General features: G+C 40.3%; 1 protein-coding gene across 9 annotated transcripts in view; it reads right to left on the reverse strand.

The window, feature by feature from the left end:
- The window catches only part of PDLIM5 (PDZ and LIM domain 5), a 132951-nt gene that overhangs the window by 66482 nt on the left and 44237 nt on the right, over window positions 1-22232 (reverse strand). The window lies entirely within an intron of this gene.

Genomic DNA, 22232 nt, shown 5'->3' on the forward strand with positions numbered 1-22232 from the left:
ACTGCTCATAGTCTCATTCCTGTGGTCTGTAGCAACCCTACTGAATGCATTTGTAAAGAGAGTTTAAGTGCAGGCAGATAATATTTTATTCTATTAAAGCAAAACCAAAACCCAAAAAAAAACCTAAGAAAAAATACTGTGGAATTTATCTCATCTTCTGACCACCAGAGACTTTTAAAAATGTTCTTCTTGCTCCCGTGAAGGCAGAAGGTTTAGAAACCTGGAGAGCCCATGCACATGGCCAGCACTGGACTAGGGGGGCACATCTGTCCATGCCTGCCCATGACTCCCCTGATTAGAGCTCCAACAGGTAAAGCACCCCCAGCACCAAGTACGGCTGGAGCCTTACCACCCTGTACGGCAGACCCCTGCCCTCGGTCCCAGAAAAGTTATAAAGCAGCCTGCACACAAGGGGTAGCTCAGTGTGTCTGAATGATGGAGCTCAGTAGGCACCAATCCCATCCTGCCACTGCTTGGCTACTCACAAGTGATAGGAAAACTAATGGCTTGTATATAAGACCTCCTTAGAAATTACCTGCATCACTGAAGGTAATGTTTGTCACTTACACCTTGTTATAAACTGATTTTTTTCTTTTCTTTAAGCTTTCTTAAAGCTGTTGTGCCAAGTAACATTATCCACATAACAGTTAGGTGCATATAACAGGACAAAAAAACCCACTACACCCGGGCTTTTGATAAAGAGGAATTTATACATCTGATTTTCCTTATAAATGCTTTTTAGATACTAATTGTAATACAGCAAGCTACCCTTTAAAAATAGCCAGCTTAATGAAAAGCTTAGGTTTAAATGACTTGCAGACATAGTCAGTACTCCAAAGACCTCAAAAAGAAAAAAAAAGCAAAAACAGCTCAACTTCATGTTGACTTCAGCCTGTCATCAAATCTAGGTTATAATTTAGGAGATCCCAAAATAAACATTATATTATTTTTTTCCAGTGCTTTCCTCAATATGGTGACTAATGTTTAAATTACCTTTGTCTAAAACATAGCCCAAATATCCTTGAAAGAGCAGGCATATTTATTTTAACTGGAAATTCATGACAACCAGCCCCCAATCCCCAACATAGCCGTCTTTGGGATTCCCCCACCGCCCCTTAAAGGCATCCTTGGGAATGAGCATTTATATCAACATTTCTTCTCTCAAATGAAGAATCTGGCAATTTAGAGAGCCATTAGATTATTATATTTTAATTCTTATGGGGGCCAAGCACATCTCTCCTCCATGTAGCGTCTCACCCATCCATGGCTTCAAGAAAATCTGAGAAACATATTGGAAACATCGTTAACCAAATGAGACTAGAGCTGTTTCCAAGGCGTCAGGCAGAAATTACAAAGAGGAGCCATGTCCTTCACAAGGTCACCAGCGTGGAAAGCAATGTCACCCACCCAGACCCCAGGAGCACTGCCCAGGTGTCTTTGGCCAAATCCCAGCTGCTTCCCTACCTCCTATCAACTCAACCACATGGACATGAGGAGAGCTTGCAGCAACTGCGTGGCTGTCAGGAAAATCATGGACTCTGGGGCTGGTCCAGAAAAGCCAGGGGCATGGCAGGAGTCACCAATAAAGAAACATGATGCTAAATACATCAAAAATGATGAACTCTGTTGGGTTTAATAGGATATGCTATGGTTTTTATTCTTTCCAGTTAAGGTCAGGAATACCTTTAAGCATTTGTATGACTGCTGAGTGTGACCCACCACCAAACAACCAAATTTTCTTTCCCATTTTGCTCCTTCAGGCACCTCTCTCCTATGCCACCCCTGCAGCAAGGGACAAACATCGACGTGCACAAGCCCAGGGCCAGGCTGTGACACAAGGACCACCACAGGCCTTTCCACTGCAGGGACACTAAAGCCAGCATGGACCTGCACCAGTCCTCACTGCAGCAGGTGTGTTTAGGAGGGCTCCCCCAAGCCCCCCCCAAAGGGGACACCATCACAGGGGGTGGGGGGGTGAGGTGGGGTGGCAGCTGTGGATAGTAGAGCTGAAGCAGTATAAACCACATTACAGAACTATTACAGGATCAATTTAATGAACTTGCACTCGCCAGAAGAAGTTAATTTTTCTATTACATGTCCTTGCTTTTGTTGCCCTTTATCATTTCCGCGTATTGTTTATATGTTACTGGCTTAGCAGCACGTACAGCAGGTCTAACATGCTGAGAAAAGCTGTTTATGCCTGGACATGGCTGTTTACTATAGCTTTAGATATCTAACAACTGCAATTTTAAAGACATAAGGAAACTGCCAGGTACTGCATCTAGAAGACCTCCAGTTAGCCTGGCCACACCTTTAAGGGAAAGGGAAGCCAAACAACCACCACCAGAGTACAAACCGGAGCTGGAAATTATCTTGTTTACTGCAAAAGCTAAGCAAGAAAGATCAAACAGCAGCAGTGACCTCCTAATTCCTGCAGTCAGTAAACTGGCCAAGGAACCAATTATACTGGAAACTCCACATTCATTAAGTAAAGGTGCATAAAGCAGAGTGCTGTAGTTCTTCTGCTGTTTGCAACAACTGAAAGAAGAAAAAAAAAATAATAATCCCACATGATTCCGACTATTCCACCTAAATAAAGACTTCTCCCTTCCTGCAGCCTACCTTTAGAAAAAGTAGGTTTTATCCTCAGCTCAAAATACTTCAGGAATAGCATTCACAGCATGCTCACAGCATATGCAGCAGTTAACTGATTTTGTGGGCAACTATTCACTGATGCAAAACAGATACAAAACATCTGATTTTTACAAACCCTGTGAGATTTTTCAGAATGCTGCAAACATTACTTTGGCTATAAGGCAAGACGAAAGTGAGCAAGCAACATTTGACAGGCACAATATGTGTTTTTATTATTTCATGGGGTTTTGTGGTTCTGCACCACAGACATGACTTTCTACTGACAATACCCTGGATTTTTTCAAAGGCAGTAATTTTTCAAAAACAGAGTGGAAAATAAGCCCTCAAAATGGTGCAGCTGTGTGATTCAGCTATTAATAGATGCCTGATTCTGCAGCTACTACTCACCTTTCTTTTAGGTGGTGTGACAGATACATACCTAGTTCAACCTGCAGTGGTGGCTCTCAACTTGCATGTAGCTTTGGTTCAGACCTCTAGAAAATCCTGTATTCCTGAAAACCTGCCTGCTCTTCCCAACATTACCAAAAATCCCATCTTTCTTATGCTGTTAGACTTTCATGATACTACCGCTATCTTTCAGGAAGATATTTATTTTCCGAACAGCCAATCATTAACTTATTCTCATCCCACTCGTTACTACAGGAAGGTAGCAAGAGCCTTATTGATGAGTCAGGACACTGCCATTTTGATTCTCAATAGCTGAGAGATGATCTTGACCAGCAAAGGACAGGTTTTATTTAAAGTGTCTCATTCTTTCCTGTGAGCTGATGCTTAGGAACGATTTCTCTAACACCACCAGTCAGTTCACATATTTACCTTCGAGTTTTTTCTATTCTTTACATCCCACATTCACAGAGGCGCAAAAATTAACGATGTGAAATCAAGAAAATAAAGTTACCTGCACAGGTATTAAGTATAGTATTTAGCCAGTTCAAGCTAACTTGAACTATTTTCAGCGTATGAAGGGCACAGCCCGTATTTAAACTGAGTAAGCTTCTTTTAATCCATTTAGAGACAACTGTCCCTTGACAGATCATCACATATCCTTTTATAATTAAAGAATGCCTGCAAGTTAGCATCATAAACTATGCATGTCAGAGAGATGTGGTTTTTCAAAGGAAAGCAACAGGTGTGGGCCATATTCTGTATATGAAAAACAAAAGTGTAAATAGAGCCAACTAACATCACTTGTGGCACCCAAACAATGAGATGCATGTTTATGAAGGAAAAAGTGACACCGATCACACAGTGGACTGAGGTAGGATGGACTTGGGCATCATTGGGTCAGGGAAACAACCTGTACATTACCAGATTCTGAGCTATATGGAACCCATAGTAGAGCAAACAGTGGGAACTGTTCTTTTCCCACTCCTAACATTGGGATAACAGAAGAAGAATTTTTAAAATGAGATTTTAAATAAACGCCATTAAAGCACATTACACAATCCAGATTATATTAAATACACCCCTCCACATTTTCTGAAGAAGTTTCACTCTCAAATATATTCACATACTATTCAAATTCATAAGTAAAGGTCATATCTAAGAAGTGTTTCAACTTCCCAAAATGCAACCTGGACTTGGCCGGGAGCGCAGGAAGCATCGCTGCACATGCACATGCTGAGCCACTGCCAAATCCCAAGGCTACTTCAGGTTATGGAAAGCAAACCAACAGGGCTTTAGAAACTTTTTGATCAGAAAACTTTTGGACCTGGGTCAAACAGCTATTCTTCAAGCTCGCTGTTTTTCTAGCAGTCTCATTAAACTATTGAATTCAATGGACATTTGACTTAACACTAGCATTGGAGACTCAAAAGCAGCAGCAACAATGTTTTGCCTAACATTTGCAGAGAGTGATCATTTTCTTGACTGTCTGATACCTTCCTACTAACAGTTCTCTTTACCTAACCAGTATAGGGAAGAAGAAGAAAGAAAAAAAGTATTGCTCAATATCCCAAAGCACTAGAAATGGTACAGTCATGCCAGCCTCAAGAAGTTCTTAATCAGGCTGTCTGTAATTTGGTAATGCAGTCAAAGTCAGATCTGTGCTTCTGTATCACTTAGGAAATTACAGTGCACACGAAGGACATCAGACTGCCAAAGCAATGCTCCTCACACAGGCTTCCCTGTATTTCCTAGTTTGAGAAATTAACAGCTTTGCTCTTGGTCTCCTTTGTATGACATAACTTTCTGCAGTGGAATCGGAGGCTGCTGCAGGCTTCCTCTAATAAAAACCCCAAGGGGAAAACAAGACACAGATAGCATGATGACAATGATGATGACAAGACTGGTTTAGATCATGGTGAAAGAATTTCTTCAACTTTTTGTTCCAGTCCTCAAACACTCACTGGCACAAAACATGCCTCAGCAACAGGCACAGAATAGCTGTTACTACCAATTATTTGTATAACTATGCACTGGCACGCTAGGAGAGGCTAGAGCACCTCCAGGATTCTTGTCTCCATTTTGCTAGTGGTTTGTTACAACATAACGATTAAGTCACCTTCAATTTTCTCATCTTCATCTTTAATTAATCACCCTACGTTTAATGCTTTTAAAATAAAGTAATAAGCACAAAACAGATACCTCTGGCTATTTAAATAAAAGTAAAATGAAGCAATTTGTAGGGAAACAAATACAGAAAGTGATCAATTAAACTATCCCTGTCATCTCAGTCATATAACATATTTGATTAGCTTTATGCAGGCATAAAGTATATGCAGGCTATGTATTTCTTAACAAAAATATGCCACCCAAGAAACTAAGAAGATTTTGTCAGAAGTTGATGCCTCTCAACTTCTGGTTCAGTCACTTGACAGGAGAACTTTGAGTGTTTCATACCCTCATACCACATAAAATCCTGTCCAGTTACTGGATCAAGTTGCTGGTACATACAGCTTAAAGGCTTTCATTTTTCAGTGAATCAAACGCAACATTTTCAGACTGCCCGCATGGGCCAGGCAGGCTCTAACTTAATAACTGTACCTGGCATAAAAACAGAGCAGGCAAAATTTGAGAAGTAATTTATTACCCGCTAAGAGAGGCACGATTGTTCCAAGAAAAAAATAATAATTCTGCCATATCGAAACTTATCATTACCTCTTTTAACAAATGCCTCGCAGAGCCTATATTACAGACTCCATGGAAACAGGCCAGGGAGTAGGCCTAACACATGGAGCCAGACAGCTCATGTTGACACATTCAAGCGCCCTGCCCTTCAATACTCTCGCCTACTCCCTTGTAAACTGCATCAAGATTTGGCCAGGCATTTTTTCCCCTTTTTGAGCAATGAGCAGCCAACAGTATACAAAGAACAGTAATCAAGCTGAAACAGAAAATGAGGTATTTCTGTAGCAGCACTGTATATTTCAGATACAGCTAAAGCCTGCAGGAAGGAAGCGGTGCAACATATCAGACACCACACACAAACGCTACACAACTTTGCGACAGTGATGCTTGTTTTCAGACACCAAAGCAAAGATCCTCAGGGTGAGATACTGCTCGTTTGCTGTGTGAGAATGGGGTTGGATTATTTTTTTTAAGTGTCTATGAGTCTGCTTATACTTTCCACTCCCTTGATAGAATATAATCAAGGACTAATGCATCCCAAATGATTCTCTGTATCCTCAAAAAAAAAAAAAAAAAAGCATAGATATAAACCCATGAGTAATATTTAGACCAGAGAAAGACATGTATTCTGGGGCGTCGAAGAGTTAAGAAAACTTTTAACAAAATATTGCATTAGAACAATGCAGCTGTTCACAATTACCAGCATACACTGTGAGGCACTTCTGATTACCACGTGTTTCATCTACATATATCTACATATAAATGCATTATTTTGCTAGTCAAAAGTTTGGCATTTAGGTGGTATCTACAAGGCTTTAAAACTGAAGTCTGCCTGTGATGCCCCAGCTAGCTATTCCAAAGTGTGCCAACAGAATTAAAATGTCACTAAAGATCATGCCACTCTCTGAGGCATCTGTGTTATTTTAAGATGTGAAGATAAACTGTGGCCAACTTTACATTGTTTCCTTAAGTCTTTCACTCAATATCTACAGATACTGCTTAAAATAAATGTGCAAAGTCACCAGCACCACAATTTACATGCAAGCTAACAAGTCTCTGAACTTTCAAGAAGGCATTGGACGGGTGGCACAGGTCAAACTAGAAACGGGTAGAAGAGTTTCACTTGAGATTGTGAATGACAAATCGCCACCATTCTCACAGGAGAACCTACACATGCTTTCAAAGGTATTAGCCAGAAAATCTGCTACTTGAGAACAGAGTTGGGGGAACAGGGGAACATTTAAATTATTTACCTGAAATAGCAGAACTCTGAAAGCATTGGCTCACTGCCTGCAGAAAACATTCATCACAAGCAGTTGCACACTAACTGTATCCTCCAGATTATTGTTCTATGGACGATGTTGGTGAGGAGGTGCAACTCCATAGTCTACTACTTGAAGGGTTTTTTTTGGGGGGGTGGGGTGGTGGCACGGAGCGGGGAAGTCATGGGTCTCAGCTGCTTCCTACAACAGTTTCTAGGTGTGCATTTGACTTGGAGCTAGGAAATACATGATGTGAAACACTGGTCTCCACACTGTAAATTGCACTTCTTGGGCAATCTCTTTGTACAAAAATCAAAAGATCAGCTCTCCAGACATTTTTTTCTTAACACCAAATTTACATTAAGCAGACCAGGGACCAATATTATTTACCTTGGGCCAAATGCTATCTCCAAGAGGAAACATCCATGAAAAGGAAGAAAAATGTGTCACTGACCTGTGGAAAGCTTAGTATTTCTGCAGTCTCATGGAAAAGTGAGAAAGCATTTCTTCACAGTCCTGAAAAACATTCTGTGTTGTTATACAAAGCTTGGGTTGGGTACCATGGTTTGGAAACCAACAAAGTAGTGCTGGCCATCTTCTAGTCTCCATACACGACATCCCATAGTTGTCTTCACCAGCCACATACACAAAACCTGTTTTTTGGAGAGCTCTCACTAGGGCTGCTCCTTGCTTACCCCCAAGTCTTTCCTATGGGCTTGACCAGCCCTACAGGTACAGAGAGTTTGAAATGATTGCAACTGCAAGAGTTCCCTAAGCCCACACTAGAAGACTTCCACACCTGCCATCACAGAAATCCAATTATCAGCTGGGTCTTCTGCTCATTTCTGCCAGTTTTCCCTCTTGCCTCCCTGCCTGACCATTAGCAATCTACAGTGACCTAAAGCAGCACTATTTGTTCTGGCATATACGGTACCTTCACTTCCACATCTTTAGCGGAATGGGTAACCACATGGTCTGACTGATTCTTTTTAGTAAGAGCAATTAAAACAAAAAAAAAACCACCACCAAAAAACCCCAAAACAAAACCAACCAAACAAAACCTGACTCAGACTGAGAGACAAAAAGGAAAAATGCTGAAATGCCAAGAGGTAACTTAATGATTTGGTGACTCATCATGAGAGGAGTCGTCTTTGCTGTTTAAAGAAAAAAAAAAAAAACAAAACCCAAAACCAAAAACCAAACAGCAGGAATGTGGTGCATCATGAAAAGGATCAGATGAATTCTTCACATTTTTAAAAAATAAGATCATTTGGGCAAATTGCACAATGAATAGGGTAGTGAAAAGTAAATAAATTATGTTTGCAATTACTCGGGCTCACTTTCATTCTTCCTTTTGGCCTCATTCAGTGTGCAGCTATGATATCTCATCTTAACAAGGAGACATTCTCTAGTGCTAATGTATTGAGGAGGAAAAAAAAAAAAGAAAAAAAAAGGGGAAAAAAAAACCATCTTAGCCAGGAAAAATATCCATGATCAACATTAAAGATGTAGCTTTAAAATAAAAATTTGCCATAAAATTAAACTCTCAAAGCCACATAGCAAACTAGAACCTTCTTCATCTCTCTTTTGCAAAGAAAGAAAAGGAAAATGAAAAGAATAGTTTCACCATGTCCTTTATTCAGATCTTGATCAAGGGTGTGTTGTGTCTGTTAATTGCTGGCTTACGGCAGAAACAGTTCAGGTCCAGCTCTGCAAGATACTGTATTAGCAGCCTTCCTGGAGAAAATGCCTCAGGCTCCATTATCTTTAACAGCAGATTAAGTCCTTCTCATTAAACAAAGAACCCTTTTTCCTCCACATCATGAGAAATTCCAAATTTGTAACTGTCTTATTGCAAAATGCATTTTTTTTTTATTTCTAGTATAAAAAACACATACAAATCTGGAATCCATCCTCCTTACCAACATAAATCTACCAGATGATACTACCGGATGATTACATGGTATGTAGTCCTGATTTCTCCAGCCTTTGTCCCTTCCCATTTGAAACGATCGGTAACAACACTGAATTGATGTATTATTAATTTTAGTATTGGCATGCAATCTCCACTCACCTCTATATACTGTATGACAGAATCTGTGTTATTTGTTCTTTATTATACGCACCAACTACATTATGTGTCATAAATACTTCACTAACAAGTAATGTAAGTAAGGATCACTTGTTTGTGTTTAAAAAAAAAAAAAGTGACCTATAGATTTCATTCATTTAAGATACTAGTTCTGAAATTTTCTTGGATCCTAAAAAACCCAAAACCACACAACCAAAAAACCCGCAACCTTAATAACTTTTCACAGAAGTGCTTAGGAATGCAAAAAACAATTTTCACTTACATGAGACACCTAATTCTCTTCTCTCCATTCCCACTTCCTACCAAAATACATCCTAAATGATAACTGAGATTTAATATTGATTTTGTTAGACTTTTTTTTTTTTTTTAATGAGGTTGTTGTTTACCTAAGTCATGATGAAACTTGCTTTCATTCCAACTTCCACGTTAGCCCAAGATACCTGTTCGCGTCACCTTACTCTAGCAGCCCTGCCACTAGGGGAACTTCAGTCTGCCCTTGCTCCAACTCGCTCAAATTGCACTAGGAGCTTCCTGCTGTAGGAAACCCCCCTCATCCAAGTCTAAGAGGTCCAAAAATCCCACAACCATACTCTCTTTGTAATTAAGTTATTCAACGTTGCTCCTTTGTAGGCAGCCTCAAGAGACGCAACACAAAAATATTAATCCCAGCATTCACTTGACTATCACATTAATGAGGTGGTGTCTTATGGGTTAATAAGACTGTGGAAAATGACTGACTTGTCAAGCCATACCTTCCCCTCAAAACTTGGAAAGGAGGTACCTGGCTACTCTTTCGGCCAAGGGACTCGAAGAACACTATCGACAGCAGGCACACTTACACGTTTCAGTACTTGAGAGGCCTTGAGTGGAAAATATTACACAAATACTTGCAAAAACTGTTATATTTAGGCCCAGTACATGTATTTTACTGAATTCACGTGTCACTGAAACTTATAGTCTGCTCATGTGGAGTGGCTTTGTATGTGAAGGAAAAATAATCAGTTAATAATAGAGAAGCATTAGTTATCTCTGAAGTCACTGTGCTCATTAAAACTTTGGCTTTCTAAACTCTGTAATACATTTTAAGAATGTATTCCACATTCCATTTTTCACATAGAAGATTAGTAGTTAGAAAGGTTACTATGTGGTCAATAGACTAACTACTCTGGGTTTGGTTATTTTCCCTCCAAAAAGCATTAAGGGAGTGTTAAAAGTCCCCTGTGCTGAATCTCACATTATTTCCATAATTTGTTTCCTTCTGCCAAGATATTTCTTCCCTGTCCAGCAGCAACCAGTCACAGCTTAAATGCAAACAACAGACTAGCCCAAAAGCAAGCCCCCAAAACAATTGCCACTCAGAAAACCCATGTAATTGTCTGGTGAAGATTTTATTGAAAACAGGAGGCAACATCAAACATCAGCTTCAAAACAGTCTCACCTGCTGACATAAATTCTCTATAAAGCTCATGTGTGTCTCAGACAATGGCTCATAACCTTCCAAATTTCACACTTTTTTTTTAAAAAAAATATTTTGGAAGATTTTGTGCTCAGCCACACCCACATAAAAATAACATCAAATCCTTGTGGATTTTTTGTTTTGTGTTGGTTTGGGTTTTTTAAGTAGTATTTTTATTGTATCTTGGTAAGAGTTATAAGTGTTAGGAAATTAAATCTTGCCAAAACTGTGGGGGAAAATACTCTGCAGACATGATAAGCTTAAAAGTTTTAAGGCATTAAGAGGAATATTGAGGATCCCAGAATATGAAAGCATATAAATCTGTTTTGAATTTAACTGTAAGACAGATTGAAATCACGTACAAATTTCATTATAACAGACGAACTACACTCAACTTACAGAGTCCACAAGAATGCTGGGAAAAACCTAAAGTCAAACTTGCACCAATATTTTACAAATTATGCAACAAACACTTTGTTAGCCTCAAGTGCAATTTAGCCTAAACTGAGAAAATAAGCAAGAATATGAATCATTTACTCATTTTAAGAGAAGAAGATGTCATTAAGGAAAAATAAATAAATATGTCCAGGTTCTGTTCTGGTTCAAATGGGCACAACTCCCCCACTGTAGCTACATGAGTTCTGTTTTGAACATCTAAGGCAAGCGAGCAAACTTGCCTGGCTGTTTAAGTGGGCAAATTACTACCCAAAGCGTTCTTGAGATATTTGCAATAACTTTTTTTTTTCCTTCCTATTTTGTCACTATATATTTATTGCTAGTGGTCTTGGTTTTAAACTCTCATAGACCAAAAGCAAAGCTAAGTCTTTGTCACCTTATATTTTTGCAGAAAAGACCATAATGCAGTCTTTTCTGATTCAGATAAGAGCCAACACTAACATCTCTGTGCTGCTTCTCCCAAAAGTTACACTTTCCTTAAAAACTTCCTCATCCTTTGAAACATGCTGTTCTTTCTGACAATTGTTTCCCTCCTGCTCTGCTCCGTCTGCTCTCATCTTTATGATCTGTATCTAGAGCCCAGCTTCTCAGAGCTCCCTGAAATGGGCAGCATCAAACACTTCCCTTGTATTGATTAGTTGCCTCAGGGATGGGGAGAACAAGGATCTGATGCCTCCACCAGCAGCCGGTGGTGTCAGGTCACACACAAGACAGAGGAGTATTGTGGAGCAAACACCAAGCAAATGCAGGAGGTTAAAAGAGCAGTTCAAAACCTTTATAACAAAGAGGTAAGTCTCTCAAATCTCCTTACTCATCAAAGGAAGAGAAGGGAAATTTTCCTTTCCCAGTACTTTTTGTGCATCGGCTAAAATACAGAAGGGCTCCACCAGAAGCACCACAAGGTCAGGTGGGAAGCATGTCCTCTGGGGCTCTGCCCCAGCTGGGAATCAAAGTCCTTTCAACACCTGAAACTGCTGCATCTCTGTGACTGACAGAAGATGCACATTAGCAACTGCAAAGACAATCTGGTGGGAATAAAGATTCAGCTGTGACCAAACTGAATTGTCAGATGAATCCTCAAGAATTCCTATCTCAAGTCTCAAACTGGAAGTTGTCAGGGTCTGCACCAGACCTGAGCCTTTGTCAAAAGCAGGAAAGGTGTACAGAAGTAAAGAAAATGGACATTTTTTTCTGAACAACTCACTGTGCATTAGGTGAAAGTGGGGATACACCCTGCACAAAGCTGGAGGAAAGTGCACTTTTTAAAAAAAAGTCAATGTGAGAAAATACTTTTCATCTGCACACAGCACAAGCCCTTGATATTGTTAGCCTGTCTGGGACGAGAGTCATGTTGATAGATATATATCCCTAAATATAGACATATGCCCATAAAACCCCAACTCAATTATTAGTTACAAGTGTTTATGATAATCAAACCCACACCTCTTGTGCAAGCATCCAGGTTTTCACCACGCAGAGGTTACTAGAGGCATGATTTACTTCTCACCCTCCCTCCTGCTGAATCATAAGATACCAGCCACAACAGGTCTGGATACCACACTAACAGGTTCACTGATCCAATACGCTCCTCCTCTAAGACAAAACCATCCCTACAGTTTTTCCAATTCTCTTATTATTTTTCAGGCTTAGTGTTCAGATCAGAACACATCCACTGAAACACATCCTTTTCAGTGTCAGGCCAAAGCACAGTGTAACAGAAAATGTGAAGCAGTGGTAGGGATGTAAAAATCAAGATGTTCACGGTGCTCTGTTATCCAACCACCAGACAAAGCTAGATTTTACCTCTAATGCTGAAGTAAGAGCAGCATTAAAAGATTAAACTCTCAGGTCTATTTTACAGGGCACTGAAAATCTACAGTGCGTTTTGCACCAGAACATCCAAGAGCACACCTTTCTTTTCATTTTATTTTGTTGTAGGAAACTTCTATTTGGGAAATGAAACCTGTGCACACTCCAAAACCTAAGTAATATTTACCAGTTCAAAGCATATTTATGTCATCACCAAAATGTAAAAATAAGTGCAACAATCAGTATTTGCCTATGGGGCTCTTAACAGCAAGAGAATATTTGGGAGAAGAACACAGACACTTTAATTTGAAAGGAACTAAAAAGTGACTGGTAACAGTCACCCCTGATTTAACGGTCTCCATGATACTTCATTTTTCTTAGTATCTTCTATTGAAGTCTGCAGAGCCTCAACAGGTATCAAGTAAGATCAGATTTGACTGTGTGAAAGGTCAATAAAGGTTATCTGCATGACAAAAAAGAGGAAACTTTTAGTTTTAGGAAATAAAACATTAAAGCCAAAGCCAGCCTGCTGCAAATCCAGAAATGGAACTAGAAATCCTATGCTTAACCACTAAATCAGTTCTGACAAATAAAACGCCACCTGAAATATCAAGAACATTAATGGAAAATACTTTGCAAGTAATACAGCATCATTACTGTATTTCCCACAGTGGGTAATATTACTACAGAAACGGAAAAAACCATTTTGCTACATTATGCAGCAGTGCTTATGGAGTATCTGTGACTGTCACCATGAATACCACGGAAGTCCATTAAAAATAAGGAAATGAAAGCCAGAACTGCAAAGGCCTCCTGGAGAAAAACACTACAGGAAAATCACTTCAAGTGAAACAAAAATATAACAAAATCCTAACAATACCACTTTTCTGATGGCTTGCTGTAACTCATTAAAGAAAGAAAAAAAAAAACCAAACCACCAAACCAACCTACACTTCCCTCTGAGAATTATTTATAAATAGGAGGAAAACAGTTACCAAAACTTCCTGAAACACAGCTATGAACCTTTTCTTCAGAATAACTAAAAAGCAGGACTTAACTGGGAAATCTCACTAGGAGCAAACATTGCTTGCCTGTCAGCACTCAAGATCTGAACTATTCAACGGCTCAATTTCTGCCTTCTGAACCAAACCCAAACACCAACTTCCACCCACCCCCCAAAAATCCCCAACAAATCCAAAAAAACAACCACATGCCTTTCAGTATCATCTGTGTGAAGAGACAAGGAAAAATAAAAAATGCCCAGACCAAACTTCTACGGCCACTATAGCTCTTGGAAACGGTAGCGCAGCCCAAATCTCCTGGGATATAATGACTACAGAAAGGCTGATTTGGTATTGCACTGTCAGCTGAGAGTCTGCGTTTTCCCCCTCACGTAGGAAGCTGGCATTTCTACCCATTAAATAGAATCTTTATTGCACGTCACGTACGTATCAACAGTCCGCAAAATTAACTCCTGTGGTTTTCAAGAGAGTTCTTAGACTTCTATAACAAAGATTAGCTTAGTTTTATTCCTGCGTTCCTGAAATACATATATTTAATGTTTTGGAAATAAATTCAATCTATCACTTACAAGCATCTATGCTATGAAAAGATTGCTTAGGAAGAGTTGCACCTCTTCGGAGAGGGGATGTTTGAGCATGTATTGCATGTCCTGCTTCCACCCTTCAATAGTAATGAAAACACTTCAACACGGGGAACGTAAATCAACTTAAAAAGAGAAGCAAAACTGACTTGAGGAGTTTGCAACCTGCAGATTATCATCAGACTCCCGATAATGATAGTTACCACCGTAATCAACCCAGACATCTTTTCTGGATAAAGTTTCAGCTTGCAAACGTTAGCCCTTGCTTTCAGTGAGAGTGTATAAATCAAACCAAGTTAAGTACATCAGGTGATTCCCTGCTGCCTGCAGACATACTCCCTCAAAACAAGCTTTTTTGAATTCTGAAAGATAGGAGAGGAAACCGTTGGTATTGCAGGAAGTTACTTTACATCACAAGCAGCAGTTTATTATTAAACTGGTCTTTTACCCAGGCAAGGCACTGCAAAGTGGTCCTCACTTCATGTGCTGAGGCACGCTGGCCATCCAGCACATGCCAAGATCAAGTATAACAATCTCATTTCCCGACACCTCCTACTGAAGTACAGTGTTTCACATAAAATATATCTGGATAATTCATCACTGTTCCTGTCTTCAGAGACAGATCAATCATGCCAGACCTCAGCTAGAATACAGATTAGGTTTAGTTTAGTTTTAAAATTGAGAGAAAATAGGCTTCTAAGCTACTGTACGTCTAAATACTGAGCCAGAACTACTACCTTTCTAATGATCTGCTTGTATAAAACCACTTTTGAAACTCATATAAACTTTTTCACTGTATATTTTTTGTTTTAGTGATTGAATCTTTGTTTTTAAAAAGTCTCATATGGTACATCAGAGTGGTTTAATCCCTATAGTGGAACTATAACGGAAGGCAATTATTTTCATATCTATCTTAAATGTAGGAATTAAAGAACACACTCTGTATAATAACAATAGGTGATAAACATTTATTCTTTGGCCAGTCCCAACATATCTGAAAGACATGCACAGTTTCAGACCTTACAGCGAACATCTTTACTTCCCTGTCCGAACATAAGCAATTTAAAAACAAACAAACAAACAAGCAAACCACAAATTAACATACAAAGTTCAGAATTACATTTTGTCATGTTTGTCAGATATCTGTGCTATATGACTTGTACAAAGCAGAAGCACAGACATTTCTCACTGGTTAAGGAAATAAAAAAGCAAGACCAGCGGTTAAGGCCCTTTAGTTGCCACTTGATCTGTTGGAAACAGGTGGGAACTTCTGGGATCCAACACTTTCTCCCTTCATTTTCAGTGAGGGACTCAGATTACACAAGACACGCAAACCTCCTCCCACAAGCACTCACTACCCTCCAGTGATGCCCCAACTCATCTCCCACCCAGCTGCTTACAAGGCTCTGGTGATTTATAACATCCGAGCTATCCCCCCAAACAGCCTCTCAACTGGCCAGCCCTTATTCCATCAAGGATTTGGACTACAAGAGTAAGAACACTGAAATTTTACCCCAAATTGAATGTATAGGCTCCCAGCTTATGAGTGTCGATTACTACATGATGGCCTCCTTATTTTCATACAAATGAAGGTGGAGTTTTGAAATATCTTCCTAATCTGACTGCCCTCTGGTTCAGCCCACCATGATACAGTATGTAGACAAAACCCCAGAAGCAGAATGATTTACTTGCTGCAGTTGCAGAAAATATCACTCGGAGCTGCAATTTCCCTGGGGGCAAAAAAACTAAAACTGAAAAGAATAAAATAAAACCACATCCACATTACATGTCTCTTCTTTAACTCTTACTGACTTAAATGTTTCATTCCAGGGCTGTTCCTTTGCTTCATTTTCTGGGCCACCCCCCCCCCCCCCGCCTTGCAGTGGTATTCATGGGGTGGGGTTGCAACTGAAATTAAGGAAAGAAAATGTCTTTACACTTAAAACTGAAGGAAACGTTTTCACATTCAGTAAATAATTATCTTTCTTTGGTACCTGCCATTGTCCACAATCTTTATGTACGTTCTTACACCACACACTGTATCAACCTCAAGAAATTGAACAGCCTTTACAAATCCTGATATTTTGCAGCTCCAAGATCCCCAGGAAGGCTCTGAAGTACACACCATAAGGAAGGCTGCTATTGCTTAACTAGCCCCCACTCCAACCAGTTTTCCTGGCAGATGAGTAGATACAATCCTGCAGAAGTCACTGAACCCCAGTTTTACACTGCAACCTTCCATTTCATCCCAGCAACTTTGCTTTGAACTTCCAGGCAAGCCTTTAGTTTGTCAGGTTCACTTAGCTGCAGCATGTTTTGTGGTTCACCTAATTGCTAGCTGACATGCAGCAAAGTGCTGTGAGCAACAAAAGATTTTGAATTCCAGCTGGAAGCAAGAGCTGTACCCTTCCATTAATTTAGTTTGTGGGCAGGCTTTCCAAAGGCATGGCTTAGCTAGCAAAACCTGCTCAGCTGCTAAATTAGGAGCAAAAGCTTTCTATTTTGCCTCCAAAGAAAAAGTGCATGCTCCACTACGACATCTTTGCATGGAAAGAAGAAACCAGCACCATTCGTTAGCTCTGAATTCTTTGGAAGACGTTTTACCCAGTGCCACTTAATTTCAAAACCAGATAAAATAGGAGGACTTAAGCTGACTCAGTTGCTTGCACTGCAACGGACAGCATAGAAAGCCACATGCAAAACCCTTCCAGCTCTAGAAAAGCTCCTGTCAAGATGCAAGGGTATGAGGAGCCTGGAAGACTTCAGGTCAGCTGTCACCCCATACCTGAGGCGCACACAGCAGTTACACTGTCTCAGGAGTGGCCTGGGAAGGCACCAGCCCACGCTTTGAGGAGCGAAGAAAATCTTCAATAAGACACCACCAGCCAAGCCGAGGGGTGAGAACCGCCAGGCTCTAGAGCAGCAGCACCTCACCTCCAAGTCCTGAAGCCAACGTTCATGGAGCTCACAAGAATTTGAAGAGCCTGCACAGAGTTTGTGGGATTTACTTCAAAGAAACGTCGGCTCGGAAACAGATTGTGCAGATTTACAGAGTAAAAGCAGGTTTCTCAGCAGCGCCGGATGGTTGCACACTGCGCGGCAGCGCTGGCCCTGCAGGTCAGGGTATTTCCCAGCCCAAAGGTCAGGCTGACAAAAGCACTTGGCAATTTTCATGCCACGAAGCTCACAACCTCGGTTCAGCTCCTCCTCAGCCAGCTACGTACCGAACGTCTGTCAGCAGCCAGCCCGGCCGTGCGGCAGGCCAGGAAAGCCCCAGCTCTGCAGGGCATTTCTCCTCAGCCCCGTCCAGCAGCCGACCCACACGCGAGGCAAGCCCAACGCGGGCAGGGCGAGGGTCCGACCGGGCAGGCAGCCCCCCACCAGATGCACGTGCAGTCCTTTACACTTCCACAACGAAAACAGCTCCCAAGGCCGGTGCCAGCAGCCTATGCAAACCCTCACATCCACCTGCCTTCCAGGCTGAGCCCCCAGTAGCTCCACTGGCACGGCTCTGCTCCCCTTCCACCTCAGCAAGAGCTTCTCAACATACGTTGAATGAGTGCTGCTGAAACAGAGATCACAGAGATCATGACGGGGATCACAGAACAAGTCACCAGATACTTTTAACCAAGAAACTCTGAGAGCCATATTGCATTCTTCATCTTACTACTTTTCCTGCTTGGTCAAGCAGGTCCTCTTCTGCAGCCCAAAGTAATATGTTTTTGTTTTTAATGTAGACTTTTCTATTACTGCATTTTCCTATTTCTGCATACCTGGCGTTTTGTAACCTGAATGCTCCTTTAAAAACACACAATTCCATAAAAATAATATGATAAAACAAGAAAGACTCAGGAATTTTAATATGCAGAGAAAGGCAGATCTGTATCTGCATCATTAAGCTGGTTAGATTAATTCCCCAAACCTCTACTGCTTTGACCTTACAGGCTACCAAAAACTTTGACAACAGTTTGGGGTTTCCCCCCCCCCCCCCCCTAAAAAAGTTCACTGGAGAGCTTTAATGCTTCAAGTTGCTGAAGTGCTGGCATTTGGCAGGGAGGAGGCCATCACCATTTAAGATCAGCAATGGATCAGAAAAAGGTTAATGCAAGAATAAGAAAAGGTCTGCGGTCAATGACGGAAAGTTCAGCAGGAATGCTCAGTCTCGCAGGGCTACATGGGGCTCCACTGAGCAACTCCTGGAACAGCCACCACCTCAGAGCTCAGTGACATGGCCAAAATAAGAGAAGTGACCCTCTGTCTGGAAGGCACTACTTTTCAGCTAGTTTATTTTCAGTCGTAATTATTGACAACTCGTATTAATGATTGAAAGTAACAGTCTAGCATTGAGAAATAAATTGCCTGAGGTTTCTGAGTAGCAGCTACACTATAAATACAGTTTGTCTATATATTCCTAGCCATATGATCCCTACTTAAGGGTTTTGTAATTTTTTGTGTCTCAACTCTCTCAATTAGAAAGGGATAATGGTGTTTATTTCCTTAATCATCCAACACTCAGTTTTGACATCCCTGAAGGAAGCTATGCAAGAATTAACATTAGAGAAAAAAGGATTCTAGCAAAAAAAGTTGTTTTCAGCTTTAGAAAAAATTACTCATAAGTTGTGATGGTTTCAACCAATTTATTGCCTCCGTTCAGCTGGCACTGGACAATAAACCTTCTTCTGTATGCTAAAAAAGCACATCACTGGAAAACAAAACTGAAGTCAGAATGCCTATGTAAGGGAAATGATGATGACTAGTAAACCAAAGTTGGAGAAAAATAAGACTTCCAAATGCATTCTTATCATAGCTTTCTTAAAGCTCATCCTTATATGGCTTATGGAAACAAAATACCCACCCCAGTGAACCCAGTACTCATAAACCTGAAAGTATGAGCTTTAACCATCATCTAAAGTGAAGCCTGCATTGTTAATAGCTCAAAACCCCTTCTGTACTTGCATTCTTCTGCTCACTCCTCTTATTTTTATTATAATAGCCTCTCCTGCCATTCGATTTAGCAGTTACACTATTTTCTCACCTTTCTATGGAGACAACTTTTAAACTTTAGGACTTCAGACCCCCCTTTAACAATGACCAAGGCTGGCTCTTGGGTTCCATGGGGCCATTCCCTGCACTGCTGGGTTTTATTTTTGAGAAATTAAATACATTACAGCTAACCTACACTAGGGCAATATTTCAAATGCCTGAGGGGCAAAAGGACTCAAGTCTCTTAAAACCTGGTCTACATCAAGGTGCCTCACCTCCCCATCTTCCAAATGGGAACAGGAGTATCCATTTTGTCCATGGATTGTCAGAACATACGTTCCCCACACAGCAAAAGGCTCTTCCTCCGTGCATTCTCTTCCAAAGCAGAGCAGGACTCTCAACACAATAAATGGTAATATCATCATATTGTTTTCCAATAAAAGCAAGACTGGGAACAATAAAAATAGTAAGTAAAAAGCATATTGAGCTAGTCTTACTGCAGAAAACCCTTTCTGAATTAGATAACTTGAAAAATGACCTTAGAAATAAAAATGAAATTATCCATAACATTTTTTCCTTATTACCCCACCTCAAATCATGACAATTTCAGATGTTCTTAAGCTACAAGTCTAGACTTCATGTTTCCTGAAAGAAAGACCAAAAAGATGAGGGAGAACGGTATGATCAAGATTCATACTCAGGCAGGCAGATAAAATAAGTGCCACAGTTTTTAATACTTGGGTTTACCAACTGCAGAACCAGCCTTACGGCTCATCTGAATTTTGGCTCAGAGACCTGTCAACGTGGACGTCAGAAATATTCAGCAGGTCCTCACCTCACCTGTGACACTTGGGCAATCCTGTGCCTTCAAAGGGCCGGGGGTGGGGGGAGGGAGTGGCGGATAAAGATGACAAAAAACAAGCCCAAAACCCATAGCTATCACTGAAATTCAGAAATTCATCTATTGTGTTGTAACACTTGTGTTCATTTGTGAAAATAGTACTGTCACTCATCGAAGAGCTGGAAGCAGAACTGTAGTAACTGCTTACAGCCAGCCTACTGTACCCAAAAAGATTTCTGAAGCACCACAATATAGAGAGGTAAATAACCTTGAGAATCCTCCTTTCACCTCCCAAGCCACGCAATCCCCACTCCTTTTCTCCTAAATCACTATATCCATAAGGAGAGGTGAAAGAAATTCCTTTATAAAGCACACTATAGTTGTTCAGATGTGTTTTATGAACTAGAGATAAGTTCTATGTTATAACAGCAAAAAAATCTTTCCAGGCTTTTCAGTATTATTCTGTATTTGTGCCTGCATTGCTCACTGACACTTTTTCCAGAAGTTTCATGGGTATCATGATCTCACACAACAGGAGAAATACACAGTTCTTTATCTTTCTCACTTCCAAAGAATCATTACGGCAGGAGTCTGGAGAAACAGTCCCCAAAAATAATATTTAAAAAAATAGGTGGTGGCTCTTAGTTGTTCAGCAACTTACAGATTTATTTATGGAAGTCCATGCTAAGTTACTGAACTTGAAAATATATCCAAAAAGCAAGCATCTGGTTTCCATCTATCCTCATGGGAACCAGGAAAGGGCTTTAACTGAAAATAAAATATTGGGGTGCAAAAGAGCAACATCTCAGAGAAGGAGGGATACGTACAAAGAAAATTCCCTATTTAAAAAAAAAGCACAACAAAACAACCTATTGAGAAGCTAAAATCACAGACTGCAAAAAGAAAAAAGAAAAGCACACCCCATATTTTTGAGCCATATCTAGCATGAAAAATGAGCAAATAACATGCCAAAATTAGAATATTATTCCACAAGTCAAAAAAAATACCATCTCATAGTAAAGAGCAAGACTTGTTTACAGAACTAATTAAAGACATATAGCTGAAAATACCTGCCAACATATGCAAGTGTTAGGCACCTACTGGTGTACGTGGCTGGCAAGAACAATTTTATCTATTTGTATTTAAACAATCTCCAAGCAGAGTGGAATTGCAATTGTGACAGCTGAAATTCCAGTTCCTTTCAGTGGCAAAGAACAATTCTGTACTTAAAAACCAACCTGTGATATTGCCTTTCATGGGAAAAATGGGAGCTTTTATTCTCCCTTCAAACATTTTGCCAACTTTCACTTACAAGCTACAAAAACATCTAAATTGGTTTTCCACAAGAGGTACATGCGCATCTGCCTCCATAAATATATTGCTTTAAGCCTGTAAATAAAGTTTTTGAAGGCGTTGCTTCAAATATCCCTTCCACCCTCTCAGGCAAGCACCAACCAACCTTATTTTGTTTCTCTTCATTTTATTTTTTCCGCTTTGCACATAAAGAATAGAGAAAGTCAAGTGAAAACCTGAGCAGCAGTACAAAAACGTATCAAGTTAAATATTTATAATAAAGAAGCTGATCGTAAAGATTTTCCCCTCTTGACTTTGCCATGTGGGCTCACAACATTTCCTTCATGGCTTTTTAAAAGGTAAACTGTCACCATACCCTGGCTACTGTGCAAACTGGGATGCTGGAACCCATCAGCCTCAGACAGGACCACCAGTTTCACTGGCCTGCTAATTCTTAGGGTATACCGCTGCTTTTCTAACAAGTATCATTTTGATCCTCACAACACACACAAAAAAAGCCCCTAAAAAGCCAAAGCAAGACCATGTTTCTTTTTCAAATAACTACTGATTTTGGTTAGTCCTTCCCTTACAAACAGCACAGCCAGCCCCATCCGACATGCTGTGAGGCTGGTGGTATACCCAGTAATTTTTCCCTGTGTTGCCATTATCTTTGCATACTACTTCAGTCTAGACGACTATATTAATTTCCACAT

Source organism: Falco peregrinus, chromosome 2 (assembly GCF_023634155.1).
Source record: "Falco peregrinus isolate bFalPer1 chromosome 2, bFalPer1.pri, whole genome shotgun sequence".
NCBI classification, from domain to species: domain Eukaryota; kingdom Metazoa; phylum Chordata; class Aves; order Falconiformes; family Falconidae; genus Falco; species Falco peregrinus.